Source organism: Prionailurus bengalensis, chromosome B4, assembly GCF_016509475.1.
Source record: "Prionailurus bengalensis isolate Pbe53 chromosome B4, Fcat_Pben_1.1_paternal_pri, whole genome shotgun sequence".
NCBI classification, from domain to species: Eukaryota; Metazoa; Chordata; class Mammalia; order Carnivora; family Felidae; genus Prionailurus; species Prionailurus bengalensis.
The window spans coordinates 84,207,268-84,220,976 of NC_057358.1; positions in this window are offsets into that span (position 1 = coordinate 84,207,268).

The following is a 13,709-nucleotide window of genomic DNA, read 5'->3' on the forward strand; positions in this document are numbered from 1 at the left end:
ATTCATGGTATTAATGAGCTCATTAGCATAACAGTCACGTCCTGTTCTCCTGTGGTCAAAGTCTGGGGAACCACAAGTTTTGCACACCTTGTTACTATAGATATGCATCCCAATTATGTACAAATTCAAATGCCATCTGTGTTGACTTTATACAAGGACACCCTCAAGTCATTCTTTGCTTATTTTTAAGGAGGCTTTCTGAGAATTTGGTAGAGATCTTTTCTGCTCAGAGTAATGAGTTTCACATTTATGACAAAGCTTCACATTTAGCTCCTGTTATTGGTAAGGTGATCTTTTTCTCTCCTGAATTCCAATCGCCAGCAAGACTTAGTCATGAGCCTGGAATCCAATAGCAGGAGGAGAAAGTGACAGACTATGGGCAAGTCTCAGCAAGAAAGGAAAAGGAAGTAAGTGAAAGTTTACCCCTTCTGGATGGGGGAGGTGATGTGAGAAGAAAGAGTGTCTCGAGAGACATGGGGGTGGGGGAGTGGGTGTGTTGGATAAGACCTTCAAGGGGCGCCTGGGTGGCCCAGTCGGTTGAGCGGCCGACTTCGGCTCAGGTCATGATCTCGGGGTCCGTGAGTTTGAGCCCCGCGTCGAGCTCTGTGCTGACAGCTCAGAGCCTGGAGCCTGTTTCAGATTCTGTGTCTCCCTCTCTCTGGCCCTCCCCTGTTCATGCTCTGTCCCTCCCTGTCTCAAAAATAAATAAAACATAAAAAAAAAAAAAAAGGCCTTCAAGGAGAGGAGATGTGTTTCAATGTAGGTTTGGAACTCTGGAAAGTGACTGGATTCTCCTCTTCCCCCAGGCAATTCTTGCACCAATTTTTTAAAGTCTTTTTTAAAAAAATTCTTTTTAAGTTTATTTTTTTTGAGAGAGGGTGTGCAAGCAGGGGAGAGGAAGAGAGAGAGAGAGAGAGAGAGAGAGAGAGAGAGAGAGAGAGAATCCCAAGCAGGCTCTGTACTACCAGTGCAGAACCCTATGCGGCACTCAAACCCATGAACTGTTAGATCACGACCTGAGCCAAAATCAAGTCAGATGCTTAACCAACTGAGCCACCGAGGTGCTCCAATTCCTGCACCAGTTTCTGTGGTGTGGAGGAAACCTAGAAGTGTCCTTATGCCTCCCAGTAGCTCCAGTGGGTTAGGGAAGGGAACTGAATGAGAGCCACAGGGCCTGCCTTGGCAAGAGGTGACCCCTTTGGGTCACATAAGGCTACCAGAGGAAGGATGCGGGAGAGCTCGAGAGTCAGCCAGGGAGAACCACCAGCCCCTTGTGGAGCTGCAAGAGGCTGATTCAGCTCAGCCCAGGCACAGGCTTCTGCAGGAAACGCTAGCACCTGTGCCCCCTGCTGGTTGCTCCCCAAAGGTTACCAGTCCGGGAACAAGGCCGCTCTAAGGCATTTTGCGACAGGGAACGCCGGGAGGAACCCAAAGCCCTCCCTTCCTTGAGCATCATTTTGGGGAAGAGAAGAAGCAAAGACATCTGAAAGGCTGAGCATTTATCCAAAAGACGTCAAATTATCTAATGTCTCTTCAGATTTTGGGATTGGCCTGAGATGGCAAGATTGAAACAAAATTTCTAGTACCCTCTTTCTGCTTGCAAAGGGAGCAGGGAGCTTGTAAGAAGAGCTTAATTAACAAGAAAATAATGAAGCTTCATTGCGGGGGTGGGGGGGGGAGGGAGGGGGAGGGATTTATGAGGATAGTGAAAGTAAATTTGCAACTCAGCTACATATGAAATTGCTATGAGGAGGCAAATTCTTTTGGTCCTGCTACCCCTGTAGGTGTGTTCTCGTTATTTATAATGACTGCTCAGTGTAACTACAGAAAGTCCAACAGATTTGGAAATGGTTATGATTGTCCTGCCACTATGAACCCAGTTCTCAGGCACAATCTGAACTTCCTGAGATGTGGCCTTCCTCTGATTATCTGTGTGGTGCCTCCTTACCTGGACCCTTTCTTCCTGATTCTGTTTGGTACTGAAATTATTCTATTTTCTTTTCTTTTTTTAAAAAAATTTTTAAAATGTTTATTTATTTTTGAGAGAAAGAGACAGAGTGTGAGGGGGAGAGGGACAGAGAGAGGGAGACACAGAATTGGAAGCAGGTTCCAGGATCCGAGCCATGAGCACAGAGCCTGATGTGGAGCTCGAACCCATGAACTGTGAGATCATGACCTGAACTGAAGTCGGAAGCTCAACCAACTGAGCCATCCAGGAGTCCTGAAATTCTTCTATTTTCTACTATGACCTTGACACGAGCTTGGTGGGGAAGCCATGCCATGCACTGCAGTTAGCTGGCAGGGCCCATATGCCTCTATTGTCCTTGCTGGTGCCATCCACATTTTACAGATGGGGCACAAGAAAGCTAAGTGACTCACCCAGGGTCATTCAGCTAGTGGAACAGCCAGGGTTTGAACTCACATCAAGTTCCATGGTCTCTGTGCTTAACCCTAACCTCTACTAGGGTTCTTCTAGGTCATGGAAGTCTCCAGGATGTTGTGTCCAGCCTGGCCTGGCTTTGCCCACCTACCTTTGGCTAGACAAGAAGACAGGACACTGCCAATCTGGATCCATATTGCCACCTACATGAACATGCTTTACTTTGAAGCCAGTTTCATTGGCACCTAAGTCATTAGCACTATGATTGGCTTCTAAATTCAAGGCAGCTCTCTCAGACAGTGGTAGGACTTCCTCAGGTTGTGGCCACCCCAATGACAGGCCCATCCCTTGTGTGATCCCATGAATTCATGTGGTAAAAGAGACAGAAAGAGGCTGTTCTCACAATGTTGAGTTGAGTCCAGCTTCAAGTGAGGCATTATTTTCCATATAGCTCTCCTTGTACTCTTAGATGGAAAATCCCAAATGAGGAGGTGTTTTTTTCAGTGTCCAGACCACACCCTCCCACAGACTGGATATCAAGTAGTGCTTTAAAGCAGTTGTGAAACCCTGAGCTCAGATCCATCTGGAATCATAGCGTGTGAGCTGTGTGGCCTAAAGCAAGTTCCTTAATCTCTCATCTCATCTTGGCTTTTCCATCTATACATGTGGGTCTCACATGGTTGTGAGAACTACAGGAGATATCATATATCTGGTAGACACTATTGATGCTTAGATAATACCGATTATCCCCATCTTATTTGCCTCTAGAACCCAATTTTTCTTAAGTGTTAATCCCTCCTTTATATGCACATATAATGTATATGATTACACCAATGGTAGTAGTCCTTGCCAGTGATTGGTTTAAGATGGGTTATGTAACCAGGGGCGCCTGGGTGGCTCAGTCGGTTGAGCATCCGACTTCGGCTCAAGTCATGATTTCATAGCTCGTGAGTTCGAGCCCCGCGTCAGGCTCTGTGCTGAGGGCTCAGAGCCTGGAGCCTGCTTCAGATTCTGTGTCTCCTTCTCTCTCTGCCCCTCCCCTGCTCATGCTCCGTCTCTGTCTCAAAAATAAAACATTAAAAAAAAAAAAAGATGGGTTATATAACGAAATTTTAGCCAATGAGATATGGAGAAAAGTCTAGAGGGATAATGGGAAAGATGTTTTCTGCTAGGTGTTGTCATGTTTGGAACCACACTGTCTTGTACCAGGTAAGGAACTGGTTTGGCAACAAAGCTAACACATCAGGGATGTCAAAGAAATAATATGGGAAGAATTTGGGTCTTTGATGACATCAGTGAGACTTAAATTAATCAATGCTGAAGCTACTTTACCTTGGGACTTCTTGTTACATAAGATAATATTTTTCCTCCATTGTTTAAGCAATTTTGAGTTGAGTTTTCTAATACCTGCAGTCGAATGCATCCTGACGCAGTATATAAATTGATGCAACATGTGTGATCTGTGTCTCTAAACTGAAATTTTGCAGTAAGAGTTTCAGGGGCAAGATACTGAGAATGCAGAGGGGAATTTGGATTATAAGGCATATTAATTTCCTATTGCTCCTATAACAAATTTTTATAAGTTTAGTAGTTTAAAGTTTGTTTATTTGTTTGTTTGTTTATTTATGGCTCCAGGCTCTGAGCCATCAGCCCAGAGCCCGACGCGGGATTCGAACTCACGGACCGCGAGATCGTGACCTGGCTGAAGTCGGACGCTTAACCGACTGCGCCACCCAGGCGCCCCGACCTGGCCATTTTTGAATGGATCTCAAGGGACTAGGGAAGGAGTAACCGCAGTGGTGACCACCACAAACTCCTGTTCTCTGAGGCCTTGTAAGCCCCAGGGTTCTTATCTGATCCAATAGGTAGAGATTTCTTAAATATAACTAGTATTGGGCTTCTGGTCAAACTTGGAATACTAGAGTATGTAGCAATTAGGATGCTTTTAGCTGCCGACAGCAAAAACTTGGATTCAGCTGGCTAAATAATAAGCAGCTTATTGTGGACAACATGGAGGGCTATGGCAGGGTGGCTAAAGAATTTATTAGCTCTATAGATCAAAAATTATCTAGATTCTTCTCATCTTTTTCCTCTGCCATCTTCAGTTCATTGGTCATGTCCTCAGGCTGTGTTCCCTCCTGGTTGCCAGTCACTACCCTGGTTTCACATCTAGATATGCCTATATCCAATGCAAAAGAGATCATCTCTTTCTGTGTCTCTTTTAAAGATGGAGGAAATGTTTTCCAGAAGCTTCCCAGCTTCCCTGTATGTCTCCAGCCAGAACTGCACTGCATCCCCTTTCCTGGTCCATTTATGGGCCAGGTGTTCTGTTAGAATGACTTAGGATTCACTCACCTGGGCAGGGGCAGGGGTGGAGAAGGGTGGAAATCTGGAAGAAATCAGATTAGGAAGGGAGAACACTGGGGTGGAATTTAGGCAGGCCACCAACAGTGTCTATGGTAGAGAGAGGGCCAGATTTAATTTGATTTAGGAAAATGAAGAAGGTGACATTCATCACATTCCATCTCCACACAGCATCACTGATCACACCCCTCCTTGCACTACTGGGAGCAGGGATACCTGGTCAGAGAGTTTAAGAGACTTGCCCACAGCCACGCAGCACGTAAACGGAGTGGTATAGAAGACTTGGACTCAGGTTTTCTGACTCAAATCAACTTCTCTTTCCACTACCCTGAAGTTGCGCAATCATTGAGTAAATCATTATTTATATCAAAATGTACCATATTCTTCAACTGCACATTATGATTTAAGGCATGAGACATGCCTCATCTTACCTTCCTTCCTTCCTTCCTTCCTTCCTTCCTTCCTTCCTTCCTTCCTTCTTTCCTTCTGAGAGAGAGAGAGGCAAATGGAGAGGGAGAGAGAGAATCTTAAGCAGGCTTCATGCTCAGCACAGAGCCTGACATCACGAACCGTGAGATCATGACCTGAGCCGAAACCAAGAGTTGGACGCTTAACCGATGGAACCACTCAGGCGCCCCATGCCTATTTCTAAAGTACCTATTATAGTTTTCCCTAAGTCTTCAATAGAGATATCGCATCAATACATTGAAAACAAGATGAGTTGCTCCCATAGACAGTATATTCACATCAGGGGAGAAAATTGCAGGAAGAGAGTCAAGATATTTGTGGATCTGTAGCTTTATATTTAGCAGGGCGTTGATTTTAAATTTTCCATTTTTTTTTATCTCAAGAAGAAAGTTTTTTAAAATAAGGAGAAATAAAACTACTAAATTTAAAATTGCATTAAAAAATGTCATCCTCAAACAAATACAAACAAAACCACAAGTAAATAGGTTTTTCTAAATTCTCGGCTTCAAATCACATCTGACTGAGAAGAAAATGGAGAAGCTCTACCACAAAATATAATTATTTTGGAGCCAATGAGACACAAGGAACAGAGGTGAAGTAAGAAAGACCATTTTCAGCCACAATAGTAATAAACAGAAGTAGAAAGTTAGTATATTTTGGCAAGAACAAATAATTTTGTACGGAATCTTTAATATGGACTGTGCAATGCATAAAAGTATCCAGATCACTGAATCACTGAAGAATCCATTGCACCTGGAAATTGAACCAGGCTATCTCTGCATATGAAAGTAGAAAAAGCAATAAACAGGCTAAAGAAAATTACCCCTCTACCCTGGCCCCCTGCCTTATATTAGTCTTACATGAAGCTTTTAAGGAATAGTCAACTTCACAGAAGCAACATCTGCTTGACAGATTTCCTTTTGCCTATCCCACTGAGTGTGTTTATTTGAAAGTATGAATGAATGCCAGAGGAAGCACAGATGTATTTATTTAACTAGCAGCTTGCTTCTTTGGAATTGCCTGTTCAAATGAAGGCAACTGTTCTGGGGCTGGACACGATGGGTGGTGATGTCTACTTGGGGGAAGTGTTGAATGATGGATAAAGTAACAGCTGCAATGATATTTGGCAGAATGGAAATGTTCTAGATTTAACTCCCTTGCCTGCGTGGCCAGGTTTGGATCAGTTTTTTGGCAGGATGAGGTCAGAAAGTTGCTTATTAGTCAAAATACTCACCAAGGTTTTGGTAGTCTACTGTGTTTTCAAGAACTAGCACATCCTTGGAGTTCCTTTTGAAGATCACTTTCTGAATTCATGGATTTCTAATTGTGTATATGACTAGAATAATGGATTTCAGTGAAGATTACATTTATATTTTTAAAAATACATTTATTGACTATTTGGTAATGCATTTCAATTGTTAAGTCTCCTTTCTTCTCCCAAACTGGCAGCGTCTATTAGGTTGAACATGTGTAATTGCCAATATTGGACAGTTTTGACCTTTAAAAGGCAATTTCAAATGGTTCAGTTGAATATATGCTAGATTTTGATTCAATACTTTTAACAAATATTTATTACATTCCAATGGAGGCACGGTGCCACGTGCTGAAGTTACAAGGATGAAAAAAACAGTCACATATTCTTGTCCTCACAGAGCTTACAGTCGAAAACAAGAGGCAGACAATTAAACTATGGCTTTGATGAGGGAGTAACACTTATTGTACGCGTTTAGTACAAGGTGACTGAGTCCATTCTAGAGAGGTCAGAAAATCTTCCCAGGGAAATGAAAGCTAAAGTGAACTTGAAATGTGAGTTAGGTGAGTGTATGGAGGGGAGGAGGTTCCAAGGCAAAGGGAACAGCAGTGTTAGGATGTGGAGGTAAGACCAATGTAGTGGCAGGGTGTGTAACAAAGAAACTGAGCCACATTCAGTGTGGCTAGAGCAAGGAAGGATTTGTAGAGAGGTGATGCTGGGAGGGAAGAAGGACACCATGGTGGAGAGAAGAAACTGTTAATTCTGTAGTAAAAGATTTACCTCTCTAATAGCAAACTATTTGGCAGTGAGTGATGTGATTATGATGGTGCTATATCAAAAGGACCACTTGGCTGCTATTCAAAGAATAGGCTGGAACCTGGGAAATCACTCAGGAGGCTGTTCTTGGAATCTGGGCAATAAAAGATGTGGCCTGAACTGGGGTGAAACGTGGAAGACCCTGAGGGCTGTTTAGAAGGCAAATTGGCAGGGGCTTGTGATTGGAGGGAGGTGTGACCGAGAGGTGGGAGGGAGGATTGTTCCCTCCATATGAATATAGGGCTGTTTATAGGATATGGGAATTTTCACTGGCCACATCACCCATTTCGCTTTAATAACCCAGTGAGCTGCAGTATCGCAGTTTGCCAGCAGGTGCTGCTCTCTGACATCTTCAGAGGTCTAGTTTAAAAAGCCTCCAAGATTTCAGGCTGTATAATAATTATTAATATATTTTTTTTATCTTTAGCAATTCAATAAGGTGTGTGTGGAGTTTACGTAATACTAAGGAATACCAGCAGAGGTTTAAAATTTTTTTTTACTTAAAATTGAGGATACAAATTCCAGTTTATTTTATTTATTATTTTTTTTAATATATGAAATTTACTGTCAAATTGGTTTCCATACAACACCCAGTGCTCATCCCAAAAGATGCCCTCCTCAATACCCATCACCCACCCTTCCCTCCCTCCCACCCCCCATCAGCCCTCAGTTTGTTCTCAGTTTTTAAGAGTCTCTTATGGTTTGGCTCTCTCCCGCTCACAAATTCCAGTTTATAGTTCAGTCCTAGGAATATGGTAAGATTTTGCTGGATTTAAGTCAGTTCCGTTCCACTTCGGCAGAGCCTGGACTTAATTCAGTAAAGACAGGCAAAGGGTAGAGCTGGTCCATGGCTGAAGACTGATCCTTCAAAAAAAGTTCTGGCTTTTACAGACATCAGCTCAGCTGTATCCCTGCTTTCAAGAAGGATCTTTCCCCTAGATCAGGAAGTAATATGAAGAGAACATTTACTTATGGCATGCCTATTTTTTTTTTCATACCTGAATTAATTTATTCCTCACACCAACGATCTGTGGTAGATCTTATCCCCATTTTATAGGTGAAAAAATGTGGCACAAGGGAGATTAATTGACATGCCCAAGATAAGTAGCTGCCAAACAACAGAACTGCGACTTTGTTTCAAAACATACCTTCCCCTTCTACTTTATTGTGTCATCTCTGCTATTTTCCACATTCACAGCATGTTGTCCTGAATGGATACATGGCTGAAAAGCGCTTTGTTATCCAATATAGATTTCAGAAAGAGATTTAGTAACACATTCATTTGATCAGTTATGGTAGCCATATTATTCAAGTAAGGTTAGTAGATTCATGTTGATAATGAGCTTGATAAATGAGTTGGAAAAAAGGACACTATTCCACCTTAAGACATTTTGAAGTGGTTATTTGCATGCTTTAATTGATGAAAGCTGACTGTTAGTATAGGATTCTTTTTAGAAACTCATTGCTCAGGGCAGATGGAATCTCATCAAACTAGCTTTCAGACAATGATAATTTGGCCAACAGAAAGAAAGGAGCAAAGCCTACGTCCATAGTACAGTTGCTTATTGGGACACTGAAGGGAAGCTTTGAAGAGGAAGTCTGCCATGTTGCTATTGTTGTGGCAAAGATGATCTTTTGAAGGCCGTCTGCAAGGAGAATCCATCCATAAATGATTCAGAAGCTATCATGTTGTAGCAAGGAAAAAAGGGTGTTGGAGTGATTTGGGCCTCCCGAACAAGGCCAGCCATGGACATGATAACTATCACAAAGTCCACAGGGGCAGGAAAAGATGATGTAGCAATAGTAAGTAAGACAAAAGAGGCTTTAAGAGAAAAAGTGTTATTAGAGATGAAGAGGGTTGCCACATAATGATAAAGGTTTGATTCACCGCAGAGATATGATATTCTAATGTGGTATACGCTAATACTCTAAAACATATAAAACAAGCAAAATTTGACAAAGATGTAACAAGACAAGAAGTGGAGCTGCCAGATACATCTGGTGACTGAGTGGGAGATTTTAACCTATATCAATAATTAATAAATTAAGCAGATAAAAAAATCAGCAAGGATACAGAAGATTTCAGTAACGCAATTGTCCAGTGGACAAACAGAACACTGTACCCACAATATTAAAAAAAATTAAAACATACTTCTAAAAATTTTATGGATTAAAGAAGAAATTATATTTAAAAAAAATTTTCAACGTTTTTATTTATTTTTGGGACAGAGAGAGACAGAGCATGAACGGGGGAGGGGCAGAGAGAGAGGGACACACAGAATCGGAAACAGGCTCCAGGCTCCGAGCCATCAGCCCAGAGCCTGACGCGGGGCTCGAACTCACGGACTGCGAGATCGTGACCTGGCTGAAGTCGGACGCTTAACCGACTGCGCCACCCAGCCGCCCCAAGAAGAAATTATATTTAAAAACAAACACTAAACAATAATATGAAGCAAATACTTTGTAAGATGAAGCTAAAATACTTGAGGGAAATATACAGTCATGCATGCATATATTAAAAAAAAGAAAGGCTGAAAATTAAAGAACTAAGCATCCAACTTAAGACACTAGAAAAATAGCAGAATAAACTCCTTCAAAGATAGTAAGAAAATGATAAGGATAGCACATATTAATGAAACAGAAAATAAAGATACCATAGAAAGTATCAAAAGAGACAAAAGTTGTATTTTCAAAAAGACTACTAAAAGTGGCAAACTTCTGGGGAGAGTGATTAAAAAGGGTAAGAAGCACAAACAGAAAATATTTGGAATAAAAAAAGAGAGCATCACCACAGATGATGTGGAAACTCTCCTGCTTTGCATGTCTCACTGGCAGAATCTAACAAGAAGCTGGTGTCTGGGAAATGTAGTATGCAGGTTCCCAGCCTTGGCATCACGGAGCAGAGTCTAAGGGGTGGGTCTGGGCTGAGAGATGAGGTGAACAATAGCGCACCATTTAATGGTGAATTGATAAAAGCATTCTATTTAAAAGACAAGAATGTAAGCCATAACCACTTCTAGTCAATGTAGTAGATATCTTATCCAATATTAACAGGCCAAGAAAAAGAAATGAAAAATACAAGAACTTGACAGGATATAGGAAAATTGTATTTATTTTCAAATTGTTTAATTGTCCAACACCCAAGAATCTATTGACTAATTATTAGAATTAATAACAGAATCACAAAGTTGCTGGATATAAAATTATTATACAAAACCCAAATGCATATCTGTGCATTAACAGTGGTTAAAAAACAAAATTTTAATATCTAACATTTATAATAACAAAACAAAGTTAACAAAAGGTACCTAGATATAGATCTCACTAAAAAATTATGTTGGACCTTTCTGGTCATAATCATAAAACTTTATTAAAGATATATAAAAATGAAGAGTCATATCATCTGCAAGAATAGAAAGACTCAATATCATTAAGAAGTAATTTGTTCCCAAATTGATCAAAAGATTCCATACAATTCCAGTAAAAAACCGAAAAGGAAATTTTGTGAGTCTTGAAAAATTTACTCTAAAATCTAAATTGAGAAGCAAAGAGCCAAGAATGGCTAATACGTTCCTGAACAATGAGATGGGGAACTTTACCCTACTATAAAACTTACTGTGCAGCATATAGTATTTAGAAACTGTGGTATTGGTGCACAGGCAGACAAATAGGTCAGTGAAACAGAAGAGAGATTCTAAGAACAGACCCATCTATGTATGGAAGAATATAATCGAAATGATATATTTCAGATGAGTGGTAAAGAATGGAGTACTCAATAGAAAGTGCTAGGAAAATTGGCTCTTTTTATGGGAAAAAAGTGGGTTACTACTCATACCACACACAAAAATCAATTCTAGAAGGATTGTGGACTGAAATATTTAAGGTGAAAGTTTAAAACTTTGAGAAGAAAATATTGGACAATATCTTTATGCCCTCAGGGTTGAAAGGCTTTTAAGACAAGATATGAAGTGTATGTACCATAACAGAAAAGACTGATAAATCCAACTACATTAAAAATAACTTCAGTTCATCAAAAAGCATGTAAATTGACATGAAATGCCACAACCTGGAAGAAGATAACTTCAATTTTATATAGTTGATAAAGGCTTAATTTCTGAAATATACACAGAAATCCTAAAATCAGTAATAAGAAGACAAACATATGATCCAACTCTTCAATGGTTCTGGAAGTGTCTGTGGTAGGCCCCTATAGATAAAATACCAGTGCAGACCTTTAGGCTTTTGAGAAAAGCTCTGCCATCCTCTCCAGATAATTATTCCCTTAGAGAAACACCTTCTGGCAGCCAGAGGACCATAACAGATCCTGAACATAGACCATGGGCCATCAGGTTCCACGTGACTTGAGATGCCCAGCATAAACACTATGAGGAAGAGGCCACACTTCTGCCATTTCTGTTACTTTTTCCTAGAAAGCATGGTCCTGTGGGTTTTTAAAATTTATTTTTCTTCATGGCAGCTGAGGTAGAGACCTCATTGTCTTTTCCCAAACTTTGTGGGTGTGGAGAAGCAGGATGTGGTGGCTCAGACAGCATCAGAGGTACTACATTCCAGGAACCCAGCCATTGAGATGGCAGCTGTCCAATTCCCCCATTCCCCGATTGTGGCAGCTGTGGCCCCTTTGGTGGACCAGTTTTGTCGCATTGCTGTGGGAACTGTTCCTGGAGGCTTAGTGAGTTAATTCAGGTTGGCTGGGAAGCAGATGTCAAGATGGATTTAGATGTGTAAGAGATTGACTGGGGGAAATGCCTGGAAAGAAGTTAGGGTGAGGCAGTAGGAGTGGGCAGGGAGAGCTTCAGACCATGATGACGTTGTAAAATCCAGAAGGAAGGAGGGAAGATTGGGTAGGGTAGGAAAAGGTTTAGACTGAAGCATAACTTTGAAAAAGTCTTGGCCAGGCTGATGGAGAATCCCTGAGCAAAGACTGCTCAGTAGGGCAACCCAGCATTGGGCAGGAATAGCATGATCTAGAATCCCTGCTGTGCCCAGTCGGGGGCTGGGAGCAGCCTGAAGAACGTGTGGCCTCATATGGATGCTGTGGTGGACCTTGAAAGTGGCCCCTAGAGGCCGTTGGCTGACTAGACTTCTCAGAGCACATTCTTTCTCCAAGAGAAATCTGAGCAGCTAACTTCTGTGGCTGCCTTACTCAGCCTGGAGGCTTCTCCTCCTGACTTTCCAATGTTTGTTTTGCTATAAAGCATCTAAATTCTGGTTTAAATGACTCTGCTTCAACTGCTCATATGGTTTCTGTTATCTGCAGTTTAACCCTGACCAATACAATCCCCAAGTTTAATGGAGTATCTGGCATATTGTAGACGATCATGACATGTTTCTTGTATGAATGAATGAAGTGGAGTTGCTAAAATTCTTTTTTTATTTTTAAACTTATTTATTTATTTATTTATTTATTTATTTATTTATTGAGAGAGAGAGAGAGAGAGAGAGAGAGAGAGAGAGCATGACTGGGGGAGGCGCAGAGAGAGGGAGAGAGAATCCCAAGGAGGCTCCATGCTGTCAGCACTAGACAGGGCCTCGGTCTCACAGATTGTGAAAGTGTGACCTGAGCCGAAATCAAGAGTTGGACGCTTCACTGACTGAGCGACCCGGGCGCTCCTAAAATTCTTTTAAGAACAGAATATTTAATTGCTGTTATCTGCACTGTTGCAAACAATCCTTTCGGCAAGATGTGATAGACTCACTGAACCAGGTTGAGGGGTGATGTGTGGGGATAAAGAGGATATGTGGCTGTTCCATTCACTGACCTGGTGATATTGTGTTGAGGCAGCAGGAGAGGTCATGGTCCAGGGATTCCAGGCTTTGGCTGGCAGTGAATGCAAGTCACTCCTGGGTGCAGAGAAGCAGCCGTAGCTTGAATTTCATGCAGGAGCTGATTCAAGGAAAAATATACTGGAAGGAAGTTACTTTAGAATGGGTGGCTGGGTAGCAGAGACTGATATCCAGGTTTATGGGCAAACTCCATGCAATCCTATACACACACACACACACACACACACACATATCATATCATATCATATATATATAGCTTTTCCTCAGATTTAAAAAAAACGACTATAGGAGCCACGTTCTTTTTTCTCTCTCGATGCCCTCCCAAGGGAGCCTCAGTTTTTATTACAGCTGAGCAGCTCCCTGAAATGGAAGAATTAGGGCAATCACCCCAATTCAGTATACCCTTGGGGAGGCTTGGTGTGTTTATAAAATTTCAGCTACTCCCTGAGAACTAGGTTTATTAAACTTGGAACTCTACCCTCGAATTCCCAAAGGACATTGACTATAATAGAGAGAGGTATTTCTGAAGGAGATAGATGTCAATGACATTTTGCTGAAAAAAGTTCTCGAGCAAAGGGAAAGCACATTTAAAATATCGAGACTTCTAAAGTTAGTCAGCACTTC